The sequence below is a fragment of the Tinamus guttatus genome, unplaced genomic scaffold, assembly GCF_059628265.1.
Source record: "Tinamus guttatus ecotype Peru unplaced genomic scaffold, ASM5962826v1 Tinamus_guttatus_pri_ptg000182l, whole genome shotgun sequence".
NCBI classification, from domain to species: Eukaryota; Metazoa; Chordata; class Aves; order Tinamiformes; family Tinamidae; genus Tinamus; species Tinamus guttatus.
The window spans coordinates 464678-484075 of record NW_028288716.1 but is presented as its reverse complement, the minus strand read 5'-3'; the positions used below and the strand labels follow the sequence as shown (position 1 = coordinate 484075).

The 19398-nt window shown below is 43.6% G+C and overlaps 1 pseudogene; it reads left to right on the top strand.

The window, feature by feature from the left end:
- The first annotated feature begins 5920 nt into the window (after positions 1-5920).
- LOC104575219 (endoplasmic reticulum lectin 1 pseudogene) lies at positions 5921-18188 on the top strand (annotated as a pseudogene).
- Positions 18189-19398: the final 1210 nt, after the last annotated feature.

Genomic DNA, 19398 nt, shown 5'->3' with positions numbered 1-19398 from the left:
TTTCCAAAACCTCATCTTCAGAATGGTCTCAGTGAGAGGAGTAGGGAGAAGAAAATATCGTAAAACCCATTTTACCTGTAGGGTAATTTCCTTCTGTTCCAAGGCCACTTCACATCACTGATAGCATCATGGTAAATAAGAGTTGTCTCAGCTTTCAGGACAGTTTACTAAAGTGAGCATAAATAAGAATCATACTCAGAGAAATTAAGGAATTTGTCTCAGGCCATACCAGAACTGTGTTGCAGAACTAGGACTTTAAGCAACGATGACTATTTTCTAAGAGAAATATTGCCCAGCACAGATGCACTGTGCAAGATGACACAGAAGAATGGACTCTTTTTTCCTTTAATTGTTACCATGCATAACAGGACTGCCCCAAATGAGGCTAGAACCACACTGTCCCATTTTACAAAAACTAGAAAATAGTATTTTCATTGGTTTTTTTTTTTTTGCATAATTCTTCCTGGAAAGAATTAATCGGTTTCTACATGAACCCCAAATGTCATAGAATCTTTTGTTTTTATTAAAAAGTAATTAAAGCAGATTTGTGCAACTCAGTTTACGAATGCAATGAACTGAACTCTCCACTTAATTATATTACTACAATTCATATGTCCCTTCATTAACAAAAGCAGTTTATGCTTGTGAATGACACCAGAATATACCCCAAATCTCCATATGTGTACCAAAGGTCAAATTCTGCCTTGTTTTACATGTTACACTGATTTATAGGAAATTACAGGATTCCTACACCATTGCAAGTCTGATCTTAGTGGATTTATGTCAGTGTGAAAGTTCATATGAGTTCAGAATCCTCCTCAGGGCAAAGGTTTCAGATTCCTCCAGAGGAGAGAGGGAGGAAAAGAGAGGTGGAGGTAGGGAGGGAAGGAGGGAGGAAGGAAAAGGAAGGGGAAGGAAGGGGAAGGAAGGGGAAGGAAGGGGAAGGAAGGGAGAGGAAGGGAAGGAAGGAAGGAAGGAAGGAAGGAAGGAAGGAAGGAAGGAAGGAAGGAAGGAAGGAAGGAAGGAAGGAAGGAAGGAAGGAAGGAAGGAAGGAAGGAAGGAAGGAAGGAAGGAAGGAAGGAAGGAAGGAAGGAAGGAAGGAAGGAAGGAAGGAAGGAAGGAAGGAAGGAAGGGAGGGAGGGAGGGAGGGAGGGAGGGAAAGGAGGGGAAAGGAGGGGGGAGGAAGGGAAAGCAGGGGGGAGGAAGGGAAAGGAGGGGGGAGGAAGGGAGAGGAAGGGGGAGGAAGAGGGAGGAAGGGAGAGGAAGGGAGGAAGGGAGGAAGGGAGGAAAGGATCCTGCTCCCACTGAACTTGAAAAGATCGGTCACGCTTTAAATGGACTGCAGTTTTGTTGAGGAATGGTTAGAGAGCCGTGCACATGGCTGCCCAGCAGGCCTGCTCAATTCCAGCCTTCAGGTTTCAGTGAAAGAACAAAGGGACTGCTAACTAGGAGATAAGGAAGTAGACCAAGGTCAGAGGGAATAAAAGAGCTGTTGAACTAAAAGGATGAGCTAAACAAGTAAGGGGGGCTGTAAGGGTCTTAGATCATTGTCTACCAACTAGGAGCCTGTGTAATTACATCACTAACTGTTAGAATCATGTAAATGTACTGCATGTAAGCTAATAAACGAAGTCAGTTCCAGCTTCTATGAAGTTGCTGTCTGGCATTCCTGACCCGCTCCAAGCTGCAACAAGTGGCGCCCGAACAGGGACAAGATTCCGAACAGGGACCGGTACAGGGACTTGGCAAAATGGTGCGGGACTCCAGAGGACGACGTACGGGTGCAGCCGAGTGATCCGACCAAGACGGGGACCGGAGCGGGTAAGCCGGCCGTGATTGCGCACACGGAAAAGACGGCGTTGGGGGGCAAGAAGCTGGGGCCCGGGACGGAAAGATGGCGTCAGGGAATGGCTAGAAGCAGAGACCCCGGTGTACGTACAAAATGGAGCAAGAAGCTGCTGTACAATTGCTGCTGGACTTATTAGCAAAGAGGGAGGCAGCAGTGAGCATGAAGAAGCTGTATGAGCTGTATAAATGGGCTAGAGACAAGGGACACTTGCAAAGACCCAAGCTGAAGCGAGGGGGTTCTGAGCCCCACCATCGCCCAAAGGACATCACAGGGCCACCGCCGGATCGTGAGCCTCCCAAAGCTGCGAGCAGTGTACCTGTAAAAGCCTTTGCGAGCACTTCAGGACCGGGACTGCCACGCCACCAAAAACTGCTGGTGTCTGGAGATCCATCGCCAACCCCCCCGGCCCACGTCCTCATCTGTGCCGGTGGCACCTGCACCATCTGTGCCCCCACTCCCAGACCGCCCCGTCGCGCCTAGGAACGGCCCGGCTGGGTCCAGGACTTGTTAGATCACCTTGAAAAAAAAGAGAAGAGGGGCCAGGGAAGAAAAGGCGAATGAGATCAAGGAGACTTATGTTGCTGAGGGCTTGACAACAGCCAGGAGGGAGGTGCAGAGGGGTTTGATCTGTCTTTTAAAGTGGGGGTTGAAGAATTGTAATTCTTTAACTGAGGACAGAAACCGTTATTAGGGCTATTATTTCTGTTTGCTATGTTCATCTCTATTATGTGTTGTATCCTTTGTATATTGATGCCAACACGAGGTATGGTTGAAAGGTGGAAATTTGTATGATCTGTAGAGTCATAAAATTGTTGTGCGAAATAGAATCCAAGACCTTGAGAAAGAAGATGTTTGCCTGCCCAGGCTGAGTGATAAGGAGCATGGAGGCGGCTGCTCAGCCAGGCTCAGAGCCGACCTCCTCCGAAAGCAGTTGAAGGGGGCTGCTCGACCGGGCTTGTAGCCAACTTAACTGCAAACATCCTCTAAATTAATTTGAAGGTAAAATATCCAAGAGGGAGGGAGATGAGAAAGGCAGGACCCTTGGACTGACGGCTGGGACCACTTACTGGGGTGTGCACCTCCTCACCCAGGAGGGAAGGTTATGTGACTGAAGGCGGAGTTTGTCCACTCCCTGGTCTGCCTGCTGGCACGTACTGGCCCTACGTGGCAGGATGAACCGGGCTTAAACAGACAGTGCAGAGAGAAAGAGGAGGGGTAAGACCCACGTTGTCTCTGCGGGGACACCCGATGAGTTAGGAGTCTGCCAGCAACCCTCTAATCTGCCACCTCGAGAGAATGTTCAGTCTCAGTGTCCTGCCAACAAGTATTACCTCACGAGTAATTAGGCATACTTTGCTTCTTTAACATGCTTTCACCTGAATAGCTGTAGCCACTTTGTTCTGTGTGATTATTGCCGAATCCCAAACCCATTCGCAACCTAATTGGCAACGAGGATGGGATTAGGCAATTGAGACAGTGGAACTCACTAGTGGAGTGCACAGCTACGTGAGGTCGTGCCACTGGATAGAAACTGTGTTTGTGCTGTTTGTGTGTGTGGTCTTTAGATCTTTATTGTGTAATATATATATCAGCAGAGAGGGCTGAATAAGCACAACAGGAAAGTGCAGAATTTGAAAGCGGGAAAGCCAGGAATAACTCAGACTATGGTGTCCACCCCCAACCAGTGGAGGACTGGGAGCCGTACTCTGACTTGTATCCTTGGAAAGAGACTAGGGAAGTACTTCAGCATGGGAAACAAGAATGAAGCGACGGCCAAGCTCCAGTGCAACTGGCACGGAAGGACCTGCAACAGTCCTTACAAATTGTAAAAGCCTCAATGCTACTGGAGTGGGGGCCTCCTTAATATATAGAAATCCCAAGCAATTTCTGGGGAGGAAACCAAATTGAAGCTATGCAAACATAAATAGAAATGGAAATCGAGAACCTTTCAAAATGACTGGGACATCTTAATAATCGATTTGAAAGATTGTTTTTTCACCATACTATTGCATCCTGAGGACCATGACATAGTGGAACGTATGAACCAAACGCTGAAATGACAGCTATAAAAAAAAAAAAAGAAAAAAAAAGAAAAGAAAAAAAGAAAAGAAAAAAAAGAAAAAGAAAAAGAAAAAGAAAAAGAAAAAGAAAAAGAAAAAGAAAAAGAAAAAGAAAAAGAAAAAGAAAAAGAAAAAGAAAAAGAAAAAGAAAAAGAAAAAGAAAAAGAAAAAGAAAAAGAAAAAGAAAAAGAAAAAAGAAAAGAGAAAAAGAAAAAAGAAAAGAGAAAAGAGAAAGAAAAAGAAAAAGAAAAGAAAAAAAAAGAGGAGAATTGGGAATTATGCCTGCAGAAAAATTGGCAAGAGCAGAATACGTTTTAAAATTTTGAGATTACCCCAGGACAGCCTAGTCCCTCTGATGGTCAAACACAGGGCTGGGCTAAAGGGAGCCCTGACAGAAGTAAAGTCGGGTCCGTGTAAGATGATGCTGAGAGACTGGGACACGGGAAAAGGGACGGGACCTTTGGACTTGAGAACCTGGGGAAAAGGGTATGCTTGTATCGTTACAGATGCTGGAATCAGATGGGTGCCAGCAAAATGGGTGAAACCTTGACTGGAAGCAAACTTGCATACATCAGATGTAGCAGGCAAGCACCCAGTACTCTAGCTGTGGAAAGTGTGAGCCTGCAGAAGAACAACATGAGAGGAAGAAGTGTTACTGTTATTATTAGCTGTATATTGTGGCTGTTAGGAGGTAATGTTACTTTTAATGCTATTATAGAAGCTGATGCTACTTTTAACACTAATGGATATGTTATGCTTCTTAGGCATATTGTTAATTATACCCAAATTAAGAATTGTTGGTTTTGTGGGACAGCAGACCAATTTGATGCACTGGTGTTAGGTATTCCTTTAAACAACTGAACAGTGTTGTAGAGTGACAAGAAAAGGATCTTAATAAGCTCCAGGCAGAGGTGGAAGATCTTGAAGAAAGGAACAGAAGTGTCCAGGCAGCACTTGACAGTGCTTACAAGGAACTTGCAGATCTTCATAAAGCTAATGCCACAAAGGACAGTGAGGCACAAGAGGCAGCCCTAAGTCGGGAAATGAAGGCAAAGGAAAAACTTGCTTTAGCTTTGGAGAAGGCCCAGGATGAGGCACAGCAGCAACAAGAAGCTTTGGCGATTCAGGTGGCAGAGCTGCGGCTAGCGCTGCAACGTGCAGAACAACAGGTAGCAAGAAGAGAGGACTACTTACGGCAGGAAAACAGTGAACTACAACAGAGACTGCAAGAAGAGGAGAGTCGGAACCAAGAACTGAGCCAAAGTGTTACATCTGCTACACGGCCACTGCTTTGGCAGATAGAAAATTTACAAGCCATGTTGGGAGCGCAAACCTCCTTGTGGGAAAAATTGGAAAAGAATCTTTCCAACTGACTTGGTGAATCTCAAGCCCTTTTGGCAGCAGCTGCCGAAAGAGAACGGGCTGCAACAGAAGAACTTCTTTCTACTAAAGTTCAGATGTCTTCTACTGAATCCCAGAATAGTCTTTTAAGGCAAGAAAATGCTCGTCTCCAGGCTCAACTAGAAGGGGAGAGAAACAGACTGAAGAAAATGGAAAATGAGAACAGTAGATACGAGGTTGAACTGGAAGGTCTCAAAGATGAGTATGTAAAAACCCTTGAGGAGGCAAGAGGGGAAAAGGAATGGTGTAACAGAAATGTTACTCACAATATGGGAACTATCCGGCCTAGGAAGCTTCCCACTGGGTGGTTTCTGATACGTGGGAACTGAGCATGGGCTGGCATTCCGTCCCAGCCTATGGGTGGGCCTTGCACATTTGGTCGCCTTGGTATGATTTGGCCACACAGCCCTCCAGGGAACAGCAAGACCCTGTTAAGGTGATCAAAAAGAGCAGCGAACTCTCTTAGCTCAGAATGTGAGGATAGCGTTGTTCTCTGGAGCACTTGGGAGGTTGTAGCAGTGTCCAGGTACAGCACGCTGTACTACAAAACCGTGCCGCTATTGATTTCTTGCTTCTTGCTCACGGACATGGGTGTCAGGACTTTGACGGCATGTGCTGCATGGACCTGCAAGATCACTCAGCGGCCGTACATCGACAACTGCATGACTTGATCAAGCACACGGAGAAAGTAACAAAGGATGTGGGATTTTTCGGTCTAGACGGACTAACAGACTGGTTAGGAATTGGGGGATGGATAAAATCGTTGAAGAAATCGCTGTTAATGTTGTTACTATGGGGACTGTTGCTTGTAATTGGCTTAATGATTGCTTGTACCTGTTTGCGCGCTTTAATGTCGCGTTTGTTAACTGCTTTTTCACGCAATCCGAATCTGACACCTCAAGGCTGGCTTGCTTCCCGGGTTCACCTAATCTAAAGAAAAAGGGGGAGTTGTAGAGGAATGGTTAGAGAGGCGCGGACATGGCTGCCCAGCAGGCCTGCTCAATTCCAGCCTTCAGGTTTCAGTGAAAGAACAAAGGGACTGCTAACTAGGAGATAAGGAAGTAGACCAAGGTCAGAGGGAATAAAAGAGCTGTTGAACTAAAAGGATGAGCTAAACAAGTAAGGGGGGCTGTAAGGGTCTTAGTTAGATCATTGTCTACCAACTAGGAGCCTGTGTAATTACATCACTAACTGTTAGAATCATGTAAATGTACTGCATGTAAGCTAATAAACGAAGTCAGTTCCAGCTTCTATGAAGTTGCTGTCTGGCATTCCTGACCCGCTCCAAGCTGCAACACAGTTTCACAGATTTTCTTTTCTATAAATACAGCAGCAGGATTTCTATAATTGCAGCAGGATTCACTCCTGCTGCAAGGTACAGAGAGCCTTACAGTGGTTTTGCATTCTCTTGTGGGTGTAGCATTTTTCATATTATGTCTAAGCCAATATAAGGGCCAGTTATTACCAAAATGAGGCTATCCTCCCACCATCCTCCAGATCAGCATTATTACAAGTGCTGGATCTCTGTTGACCTCACATTGAACCTAGACCTTGCATGTGGAGGGATGGACGGGGGATGGTGGAGAAAACTAAACTGGTGGGAAAATAACTCGTCTGAGACAGCTGAGCAGCTTCCTTTTGGGATAGGTCCCAAACTGTCTCCCTGCCTGATCGGGGAAGCCCCAGAATGGGCACAGAAGAGGCAGAGGGTCATTCAAGTGGGAACAGGACTACCCTGGTGAGTGACAGTCTGACCAGCTCAAAGCAAATCATACCCTCAGGTGCACCAGTTCGGCCTTTTCATAGTAGGGAATGATGATTTTCAGCTGTTTTCCAGCTGTGGACTCCTAGGATTTCCCAAAGGAGTGGTGAAATTCATCCACAGACAGAAATGAATGCCTAGCATACAGTATTTCCATAGACTTCTTGGAGTTAGTCTGCCTGTCCCACTAGGAATCTGTATGCACAGCACACAAATGTACTTACCATACTGCTGGCAAAGAATGGGGAAAAGTTATGCCGAAAATTCCTTAAGTTATTTTTGGCATCTGTGGGTTTTTTTCATACACCAAAGTGATGACAGTCCTCCAATGGCACCTCACAACATTTGGGCTATTCCTCCTATTTCATCAAAGTCTACATCTCACGCTTGGAAAGAGCAAAACTTCCCTTCATTTGATGAGGGAATTCAGGAATGCATTTTCTTTTTTGAAATCCTTTATGTCTGAACACAAATTCACAGCCCAGCATATTTTCATTTACTACTGTAGTATCAATCAGACAGTATCAAGGCGACAACTAACCTAAAAGAATGTTTGAAATGTATTAACCCAGGTGGAATTAGGTCATTTGGAAAATGTACAGGTACCGTAGGTTAGTCTCTAATCTGATCGTGCTACTTAGATATCAAAATTTACCAAAAGTAAACAAAAATATAAATTTTACAAATCTATTTTCTGTAGCCATCTGTCAGCATCCATATTAAAAAAAAATAAAAAATAAGAAAATAAAATACACACCCCTAGAAGGGGAGGAAAAAGTATAGCTGTATTTACAGTGTTGCTATAACTACATCATATTTTTCACAGAAAGTGTCATATAAATATTATTTGACCAAGGATACATTAGGCAGAATGATAACCAGTGGAACTTTGTAAGAAAGGCCAACTTAATACTATAAGATACTCACTTTGTATCATGTTTACACAGTAATTAAATGGTGTATCAGATTAGATTTTTTTTTTAAGAGAAAAAAATAAAAAGCTATGGGATACACCCCAGACTAAAATCACATTGCTTCCATTTGCCAGTAAATCTGGTCCTGCACGATAATCCATTATCAGAAGGCAGGATGAAAACTTTGTGTTTGGCTTGAACTTGTTTCCCTGATGCTGACTTTTCAGCAGTGTAACCATAATGTAATGACTTAGATGTAACTCACAGTTTAAGGTTTTAAGCAACACTCTATACTTAGAGAAAATACGCTAACATTCATCAAAGGTTTCTACATGCTTTACAAGTGACTCTGGAGGGAAATGGAACTAATTTTTGGTGCTAAGAGACAGCAGGTATGCAAAGATGTGAATGCTGGAAAATAAAATCAATTAGAATTTGACCCGAGGAAAACTAGGAATTTCCAACATCACAAAAATATTGTAGTACCTATTGCACTCCTACATTAGCAGAGACTTATCAAATGTAATAGTAAAAATATTATTTAGAAATTGCAAAAATAAAATTAATATTTTCAATCTAGATCAAAACAAAGGGTTTCTCTTGATTAGTATGTTTCGGTCTGATTTGTTTAATTATGTCTTTCATTTGGAGCTAGCTAAACATTCAGCTGCATTTTTGAGTGATGCATCCTGGGAAGAAGTAGTGAAAGAGGTAGAAACTATGTTCATTACTGCAGATGACTCCTCCCATGTCCTCATGACGCATGGGGTTGCTTGATTGCAGGATGGTGTGGAATTATGGGAGAGCCAGGTTGATGTGGGAGCCCAGCCATGGGAACAGACACCCAAACCCTCTTTTACGGGAAGCAATGCAAGGGAAGCACAAGTCATGTGGACCTCATTAGGCCAAAGTATCTGGGGTCATTTCAACACATCAAAACATCTGAATTCAGATTGACCTGAAATACAGTTCTTCTGCCTGTCAGGAAGAACTGGATCATTTTGAAAACATCAGCAAGATTTATTTTTTCCACTGGAAGAAAGTAAATATTTTGTGTTCACTGAACTGTCATTAAACGCAGTAGTTTTGTTAAAGCATCAACACACATGGAGGAAATTCATTTAAAAAAAAAAGGCCTGATGTAAAATGATCTAGTTTTGTTTTCTATTCCTATCTCTGCTATAGGATATATAACACCCCTCTAACCACAGTGTACAAAGCACTTTAAAATGTTAGGGTTTTTTTCCAAATGCAACTTTAAAACTCCCACTATTGCACTGCCTTGAAATGCATTTTGATGATGTATATATTTGTTAATGTTTATTCTCTCTTTCCATGCAACCTTCTTTTTCTGATTTACTTGCAGGCAGGTGCATTTTGCAAATTCAGCAGATCCTTTGCTTTCAACCATTTATATTTCTGGTCAAATTCTCACACCAAAAAACCTATTTGTAGTCCTAGATGAAACAGACAGGGTTTTTACAAGATATTTTTAGGTGCAATAATTTAAATGGCATAGTTAGCCTACCCACAACTAATGGCTGGGTCATTCCAGTGAATTCCAAAGTGATTAGCAATTTTCTTTGCTTTCATTTTGACTGCTCTGTTGGAAACCAACTTTTCTGGAAGAGTCTTGTGAAACACAGGCCTAGGAGAACACAATGGGAAAACACTCAGAATCATAGGTTACTCGACATGGAAGTTTTTCATCTGGCAGCACATACAGTAAGACATCCTTCCAGGTGACATTCCTTCCTGGAAAGGCTTACAATCCAACAAGATGCAGAATGGTCCTGCAACTCTCAGTATGGGAAAAACTTCAGGAGGAAGTGAGGAGAGGGATACATGATTAAACACCTTCAGGGCACAGAATAATGAAAAACAGGCAGGAAGAAGTTTCAAAGACTTAACCCCTCCCTCTGCCCCCCATATTAATTGGATTTTTGGATGGATTACACAGTAGGTGAAGGTAGCACAAGAAATTCAGTGTGTTTGGACTTTAGTAGACTATTGTGCCCCACAAAATCATAAGTGAAAAAATCAGTCCGAATTGTCTTGAAAAAGTAGTATTAGCATGTGGACTGAAAAATCGCTGGAAGATTGGAAACAAAGGGTAAAGAAACAAATAACAAGGAATGGGTTTGTTGGTTTGTTTACTTGTTTTTCTTTCCTGAGGTGTTAAAACAATCACTACTACTATCAGCATTATTAAAATGCATTCAGGATGTGATTGAGCATGAGTGAATGATAAAGGCATAAGTTAAATTTGCAGTAAATTAGGACAGTGTAAGCACAAGCAAAGAATTTTAATAAAGTAAAAGGCATTAAGCAGTTTCTGCTGGAAAATGAGTGGGGTGGGAGAGGAATCTGTTGGAGATCTGAGCTAGACTAGTGATACAGGGAGAACAAAAGTACAGAATAGAAAAGTTAAAAATGAACCTGATCCCAAGGGATCCAAGCATTCAGGACTCAATTCAGCAAAATCCCTGAGCATAAGCTTCATTTTCAGGTATGCAGATAGTCATTGAGATATTGAGAATGAAATTATATTGCTGAAAGTTTTGCTGAATTAAGACCAAACTGCTCAGCACCCTGCCAAATTTAGTTTTCCACCTTTTTCCCCATGATGCATTGCCAGTCTGCCTGATATCCATTTAGTCTATAGACCCCCTGTTTTTTTTTTTTTTTCATAGGCATATCCAGCAGGTGTGGATCCCATTCTATCAAAAGATCTTAAGACTCCAAACTTCAGCTCAGCTTCAAGCAGAAAGGTTAAAAGTTCTTTATATCTCCACAAACAAAAATCTCACCAACAATGAAAAATTGCTTCCAATCAATCGAGGTTTTGTTTTTTGCTCAGCTTTTATTTGACAGTGAAATTATACAAGATCATAATAAAGTCTCCTTGGAAGAGTTATTTCAAAGTGAAAAATCAAAATACCTTACTCACAAAAAGACCTTTTTCTCAGTTTATCCTTTAAATGAATTTTCAAAAAAACTAAACCCCACTCTGTCATAGTAAATACTCAAATGGTTTCACTGACCATTTGCATGCCTTGTATCAGAAATCCTAACCATTGATTCTCACCAGTAGTACACAATGTGTATATTATTCCTATCATTCTCCAGACCCTAGAACTAGTTCAAGCCTTTGCCTTCCCATCTCAGAAGAAACTTCACCTCCAACTCTGCCAGGCCCTGAAAACTCTAGATTTGTCATTTTGTTCAAAATATTTGTGTTGCGTCAACCTTACATGAAACAAAGAGAATATAGTATAGAACTTCCTCCACACAGTTTTTTAGGTTTTTTTTAATCAAGTCTTTTTCTTATGGCCCCTGGTACTGGAGACACTGATTATCATCATCTTCAAAGAAAAAAAAAAAAAAAAAGGCTTGAAAGAAAGTGTTCAAACTCCAAAAAGCATAAAATATACTATTATTCTTAAGCTCATAAACTTTATGACATTCCTAATATTTAGGGGGAGCCTTCTTCACAATGATCTACATTAGCTCCTTATCAATAAATAAATAAATAATAGCATAGTAGCTAGAGTATCTCTTCGGCTTCTTGGTGTCCGAGTTGAAGTAAATGTTATGTTGTCCTCTGCACGTCATCTGTCTATACTTATGCATCTCATTTCGGTTTTCTACAATTCTGCTAGGGGATTTCCAAAGATCGCAAGAGGTTAAGATATTGGCTGCATATGAAATAAAGTGCCCTTAGGAACACATAAATTGCTTCTTTATTTCTCACCAAAACAACAACCAGAACCTACACTGCCCGACTCCCCAGCTCAGCACAAAGGTACAGATGAAGATCATATGAGCTTAACTGTTTAGTAATATTTCAGAAAAACTACAATCAAGTCAAGCTGTTTAAAGCTTCCTGGGAGGTTAAAGGACATGACGTGCCAACGTTCCCAAGTCAGCACTGAAAATTCTCACTCATGGCTATTATCCACACTGTAAGCGCAGTGTAAAAAAATAAACATTACATTGCAGTATGAAGTATTCCTCTGCAGCCCTTTTGCCCAGCGGAAATAAAGTTTAGGAATCCCTAAGCTAAAAAACACATATGGCCTCTGTTCAGCATCCCCCCACCACACACACAAACAAATGTCAGAGTTTGAAATATTCCATGCAGGTGTCTTGCAATAAGGTTTTGCAAGACCCAGTTCTGCATAAAGTAAAACATTATGCAAAAAGGGACAGGCTACTAGCTCAGGAAGACACAACAGCAACTTGCCAAGCTGAATAAGTAAAAACAGACTTCCCTGGTGGTATTCCCATCTGCCAGAGTAAGTGAGCAGGGAGCAATCATGCCTTTATCTCATTTTTCCTTCCTTTCCTTCTCTCCCTGCTGCACTACATCCCTGCCTGTGTATTTTTGGTGACAGTGCAGAGCAGAGGCCCAGAGTGCTCGTTTCCATGGACCGTGCACATACTAACACGGGCCACACAGATGAGGCCTGTCTTGCATTAGTCCAACCTGAGATAACGCAATGCAACCTCAGTGAAGCCAGGACAGCTTAAAGCAACCACCTACGCATACACCCCAGTCTGCTGCTGCTGCCCTTCCTGCTCCTTTCAGGAGGCTTCCTGGTACCATCTGCTATCCCAAAGTCCCTACCATAGCTCTTGGGCTAAAATCCAGTGTGCATGGCACCATTGCACAAAGAAAATCTTGAAATTCAGAATAGAAAACAAGCTAGAAGTCTTTAGATAATTTCTTAGACAACCTTTTCTCACCATGCCCTACCAACTTCCAGTCGTTTCCATAGTACAGTGACCTGAATTGTCAGCATAAGACTTCTGCTTAGAAAGCTTATGCAAATTAAGCTCTATCACCTGTTATTGCTTCCCTTTATCACCAATAGATGGAAGCAGAGAGCTCCTTAAGTGTTGTCAGTCTGGGGCCAGTGACTCCTCGGCAGATGGGGGAGCCAAGCAGAAGAGGTGGGAGCTGTAGCCACGCGGCCAGCACGTGACCAGGCAGCTCATTGGATGGCCTCGTGTGGGCGGCACGTGATCTCTTTGCTGATTGGCTGGTTGGGTTGCTGGGCTCTGCGTGCTGCCAGGCAGGGCAGGGGTCTTCCGGGATTGGAAACTGGATAAGTTGTGTTTAACCCCAAATAAAGGCCTTCGGCTCACCACCACAGAGACCATGCTTCTCAATACGCCCGCAAACGTGGGGCTCAAAGACTAGCTGTCTCTCCGGTTGCACCGCCCAGCTGAACTCTGGAGTTCATGCTGAAAGGAAGCATCCTTTGTGCATGCACTAAAAGCCTCTTGAAAGGAAAGAGGCTGGGAACTACAGATTCATACCAAATGAAGGAACAGAAGGACTGTTCCTTCACAAGTTGCAGCAAATGGCGCCCAAACAGGGACAGAGATAGGCGACAGGTGCGCTTGTCGCACCGGGATGTAGCTCGACTGAACAGAGGCTGAAGGGAAGCTGCGCGCACACAAGTGCCTCCTGCACGGCAAAGGTAAGCAGTTGAGAATGATGGGGAATTCCACGACCCAGGAGCAGAAGAATGTGGGAGAGGTGGCTGATTTGAAACAGAGCTTGATATGGGTGCCTGAGCAAGAACCGCATCTAAATAATCATGCAGTGTATGGCCCGCCAACATGGTGATATTGCGGGATAGGGGAGACGTGGCTGGCGGTGGGGACCAGTGGCGGCGGGGGCCAGTGGCGACGCCTCCACAGCCGCCTTGGCTTGCTCCATTCCGTGCAACCCTCGGGCGGGGCCGTGGGTGGCCACGCTGCTCAGCGGGATCCTGCTGTGGGCGGCAGGCAGGCTGAGCCGCAGTGCCCCTGCAGGGCGACCCGGCACCAAGCCCAGCCTGCCCACGGGTGGTGCTCTGTGCAACCACACTGTCATGACTGCTGCGGATATCCTTGCGCTCGTGTCCAGTGGCAGTGAGGGAGAAGAGAAGGACTGCAACAGTCCTACTCCAGGAGAATTGTTGGAATGGGTTTTTAAGAAGAGAGAGAAATTGGAACGCCATTTTAAGAAGAGAAAGAAACTGGTCAGAAAATAAACATCCAAGAATACTATCTTGGGAAAATGATGATAACCCACCGTCAGAACCATATCAAAAAGAAAAGGAAAATCCAAAAGAGATACCTACAAAAAATACAGAAGAGCAAATGACTCCATACTATCCTGTAGAAATGAGAAATGGCACACCTTGTAGCTTCAGACAAAACCTACCCGGATCAAGCACAGTGATGTATACCTGCCATCCAAAGCTAAGCACGAGATCCTCTCTGTAGCTGAAATCACAACCTGCGAATATGAAGGGATTATACTGTCACCTCTGTTATGCAGCCATCCTAAATATAGGTTCAGGGCTTCCCCTGTGAATGGCATATTTTGCCAGCCACTACCATGATTGCCACTTAAACCCCATAACCTGGAAGAGCTGGAGAAACAGCAAGAATTGTCGAAGATGCCTTTTAGAAGAACTAAGGACGAAGAAATGCATTCAACAAAAGAAAAGAAATCTTCCAGCCATAAACCGGTAGCTGTTGGAAACTACCAACTATTGATTGTGCGAACAACCCGTATCTCCAAACTGACTGATGACCAATTTACAAAGGAGTTTCTCAGTAGTCCCTACTGCTTCCATGAGGGAGTTGGTTGGTGGAAGTGCAAATATGTTACCACGAAGATAAGGAAAGCAGATGAGGTCCCACCAATGCTGCAGCATTTTGGCAGAAAAGAACCAACCCAACCTAGTAGGAGGTGGCGGACCCAGGGATGGGCTGCTGAGAAAAGCAGTACCACTGATAACATGGGAGTAAGGGTATGCTTTTGTCTCCACAGATCAAAGCCTGCAGTGGATTCCTGCGAGATGGATCCGACTGGCACTAGTGGCGGCCTCCTCCTCCCTTTCTTCATCCTCACTAGAACCATAATGGCAAAAAAAAAAAAAAAAAAAAAAAAAGGGTATATGTTGCAGTCAACCTCGGGCCGGTGACGGGCAGTGTCTCCTCGCCAGATGGGAGCTGAGCAGGAGAGGTGGGAGCTGCAGCCACGCGGCCAGTGCGTGCCCAGGCCGCTCATTGGACGGCCTTGCGCATGGGCGGCGTGTGATCACCTGCCTGATTGGCTGGTTGGGTTGCTGGGCTCTGCATGCTGCCAGGCGTGCAGGGGCTGCTCCGGTGTCAGAAACTCTATGGTTGTGTTTTAACTCTAAAAAAACGGTCTTTGGCTCACCATCACAGAGACCATGCTCCTCCATACGCCTGCACTTAACGAAAGCAGCTTCCAGTCTGCCAGTGTCTCCCAGCTTCCCTCTGCTTATAGGCCTGCTCGTACAGGGTATCTTCATGTGTCCCTAGATATGCCCAATAAAATTATCTTGCTATATCGCTTGCAACCTCATTCATACCTCACTTAAGGTTGTGGCCTTCAACCTAAAAATCACTGTCATGAACTACTGAAGCAGTTGAGGGCAAAACTTTATTAAAAGAAAAAAAAAACAAAAACTTAGAAGCTGTATAACTTGGCATGGAGCTTGGACTCCCAGAGACTTTTAAGGACATGTGAGAACATCTTTTTTTTTTATTCAGTGCCTTGCACTAAGCTAGGTTAAATTCAATCAGCTCTTCCAGTCTTCTTCCCTTTATTTCACTCCGATGAAGATGAAGATCTAGAAATTTATGAAAAGGAGATATATAACCAAATAGGACAATTCCAGGAGGGAGGGGATAACGGCTGAGATTCAAGTCCATAGGTGTTAGCATCTCCACTGGATTTAAAAACTACACTGAATTGCTCTTTGTTTGCACCAGCTGGTGAATTCCATACTTCAGGTATGTCTGGGGAGCAAGAGGTATAGAAGGGAGAAACTGATCCCTCCCTTATTTTCTCCACTCATGCTTTTAGTTGTTTTTCCTTTCCCTGCAGCATTAGAGGTCAACCACAGTTTGAAGGAAGATGCAGGTCTCCAGGTAGTGCTCCTCCTCATATTTCTGGCTGCTGGTCATGATAACTTTCATCTGACCATTAAGCAGTCTGCTGATAGGCAGAGCGTTTGAAATATGTTAGTGACAAGACTAAGTTGGAGCTAAGGATACTGTCAAAGTCTTTCATCTCTTCCATGACATAGTTGTCCTGTGGCTTTGCTTTGGTCTTTTTCAGAAGGTTTTTGTTACAAAGTGCTATAATACGTTAATTGAGAATAGATGGGTGATGAACCTTTCTGAATTCAGCATCTTTGTTCAGGTGATTTGCAGATGGCTGATTTTGGTCATCTATGTTATTCCTTCCAATACTGGGTTTCTTTTTAGAGCAAGTATTTAATTTCTTGCCTGTTCACAAAGTACTCTGCCCATTAATAAGGCTTTATACATAGTCATAATTACTCAGTGTAAATTATTAACTCATAAAAATTACTCCGAGCCTCCAACACATTTGCTTCCTTTTAAGTTTCTAGATAAAAGTATTTTATGATGTTCAGAATGTCTCTGAGACTGTTCTTTCATCTCAGCTTCTTTATTTGCTCACATTACTGCCAGATTTCTTAATTCTCCCTCATGTCATATGACGAAGTATCTCTGGACCAGTACCATACTGCAACCTGTCAAAACGTGACAGAAAATGGCTCTGAATTCTTCTCTGACTTAAACTGCAGCTGTCATTTTCCATCAGTGTCCACTGTTGTAGATTAGCTCTTGTTGGCACAGTATGCCTGTGCAGAGCTTAAGCTGTGCTTTTCTCTGTAAGCGTCCACATTTCACAGTATTTACAGAGATGTTTTGCTTTTAACTCCTCACTCCTACTCCTGCCACTCAGCTTCCTCTTGTTCCTTTGACTTTGCATCTGTGTTTCTGTTCTCTCTTTAGCTAAAATCCCTCGCATTGTTATGTCCATGGTTTCAGCACAGTAGCCTCCTCCATGAGGCCAGTACTTAGTGGAAATAGAAAAGGATTCAAAGAAACATCTTTTTGTGCTCTCAGTATCACCATGACGAGTATTTGCAGTATAAATAGGCCTAGCAGCAACACCTCCCCTGTTTGAGATTCTACCATTAGAATCACTTTGTCTGCTCTGGGTGGGCAGTACTGTCCCAAACAGGGCTGGCAACCACAGCCCAGGCTCCTATTATAACAGGTACAGGGCACACACACAGCATTGCAATGAGACAGCAGGCGGGTCTGAGCTGAAGGGCAAAGAGCCGAAGGAAGCAATTAGATGGTATTATTCAGCATGCTGAGCAGAAGTCACAGGACACCAAAAACATTACCCCTGCCAAGTTTTTGTAGAGGCTGGTGCAGAGAGAGGCTATATAGTAAACTGAGGTAGAGTGAAGAGGCACTCTGTCTGTTTTATGAGGAACACTTTACCTGTGTGAGGACCAGCAGAGGAGAAAGTACATATTTGTTGGGAAGTACTGACAAAGGACCAGCTGTGTGTTTCACCTACCCCTTCACATTCCTCCCTCTCAGTTATGTCTCATCTTGTCGTAGATGGGGTGAAACTGGGGAAGCAGAAATTCAGTGAGAGCTAATTCAGACAGACTTTTGCACATCTTCACTCAACTGCAAGGTACATGTTTCTCAGGATGACACCTCTCCACAAGCCCATCATATACATAAGACCCACACCAACAGAGCAATATGCCTTGCAAAGCTGACATGTGCCCAGGGTTGGCTTTACTATCTTAAGCTATCAAAATTATGTAATATCTTCATTCTGTCTCATAACTTCTATCTATCCGAAGTATTTTGTATAGCACATGAATGTCACAGAAGACAATTATTTCTCCTCACAGCTCTCCTCTTACTGGGGAAGTGGAGCACGGGTCTAAAATGACCAGGCTGTCTTAATGTTTGGGTGGGCCTGAACCTAGGACTCCTTGTTAGCACCCAGACACCAGTCTCTACATGTGATCTGCACTGTCTGAGCTGCATTAACACACATCTTGGTCTTTTCCCCCCAAAACCTTGCACTTTTGCACATAAAAAAGGCAACACAAGGCAAAGCAAGAAAACAATGGGACACAAGAACATCCGCATCAATTCAGAATAAGGATTTGCCTAGTTCAGCATCTAGCCTCCAACTATGCTCATCTCTTTTTTTTTTTTGCCTTCCTTTTCTCTTTTAGCCCCAGGTCTGGGTTGGTACCCTCCCCCATGTCACCGTGCCCACCCCTGAGTCTGGAATGACAGTGATCAAGCAGCTGTGACACAGGGTTCTCTCAGGGGAGGCTGAGCAGTGCTGGGCATAACCCTGATACCCTCCATTGCCCATCTGTCTACATATTCCCCCCCTACTCAGAGCTCATGGTGCTCCCCACAACACATACAAATGTCCATACTAGTGAAGCTCCTTGGCAGAGGGCACAAAAGCTCAGCTCTGTGCCAACCCCATCCCACCCTGGCCTTCCTTTTCCCTCCACAGAAAACTCTCCAGGCACTTTGGTGGAGGTGGGCTTACCAGAAGACTCCAGCTGGTGCCCCCTCCAGGAGTGTGGGCTCTGCTTCCTGTGCTCACTGGTACAAGAGAGGACACTGTGCTGTGTGAGCTAGCCAGTCATTGAATTGGTCTGTCATTTCTGTGCCCTTTTTGTATGTGTGCAAAAATTCAGAATTTTCGTTCTTGGAGAAAAAAAAATAAAAGGAAGATAAGGAAACTGAAGAAAACCAAATAAACCAAGTATAAAGCTCATGTCCCTAGGGTCCACAGGCAAAACCCAAAGCCCAGTGACTGCAAAGAAACATGAGAAATGCAAGAACAGGACAGGTTTACATGATACCTTCCCACGTATGTGCCCATTGCTGAGGAGACAGCAGCAGTCAGTGTGCCTGTCCAGGACCATTTGCCTGGCAAACAGCTGGCAAATTTTGCTGAATCAAACCTCCTACCATGCCTAAGATGAATGTATCTAGAGTAATTTATAAGCTTTTCTTGTAGGCAGAGGAAATAGTTGTGTGATTTGCACATCAGTGCTGGAAGAACCCAGGAACCCCTACTCCTTTGCTTAAGGAGCACTGACCACTAGAAACAGAGGATACCATTATAATGGAAAAAATCAAGCTAAATGGCATACAGAAATGTAAACACTGGGCTATGAGATAATATTTCCCTTTCTATAAAAGGAAAGATCATTTCATTAAAGCAAGGTAGGGGAAGACTGTAGGGGAAAGCTTGGAAGCTCACAGATAAAACACATTGAATTATGTCTTCATTCACTTTAAGTGCACAAGTACCTGGAGTTTTATTATCTACAATGTTACAACATTGCATAGTCCAAAAGACCTTGTTCATTTATCAGCAATCTTAACAAAAATCTTTTGTTCACGAGCAGCTTGTGTGTGAATGCAGGAGGGAAAATAAATAAATAAATAAATAAATAAGCCAGCAGCTGTTCAGTGACAGAAAGACGCAAACGCCAT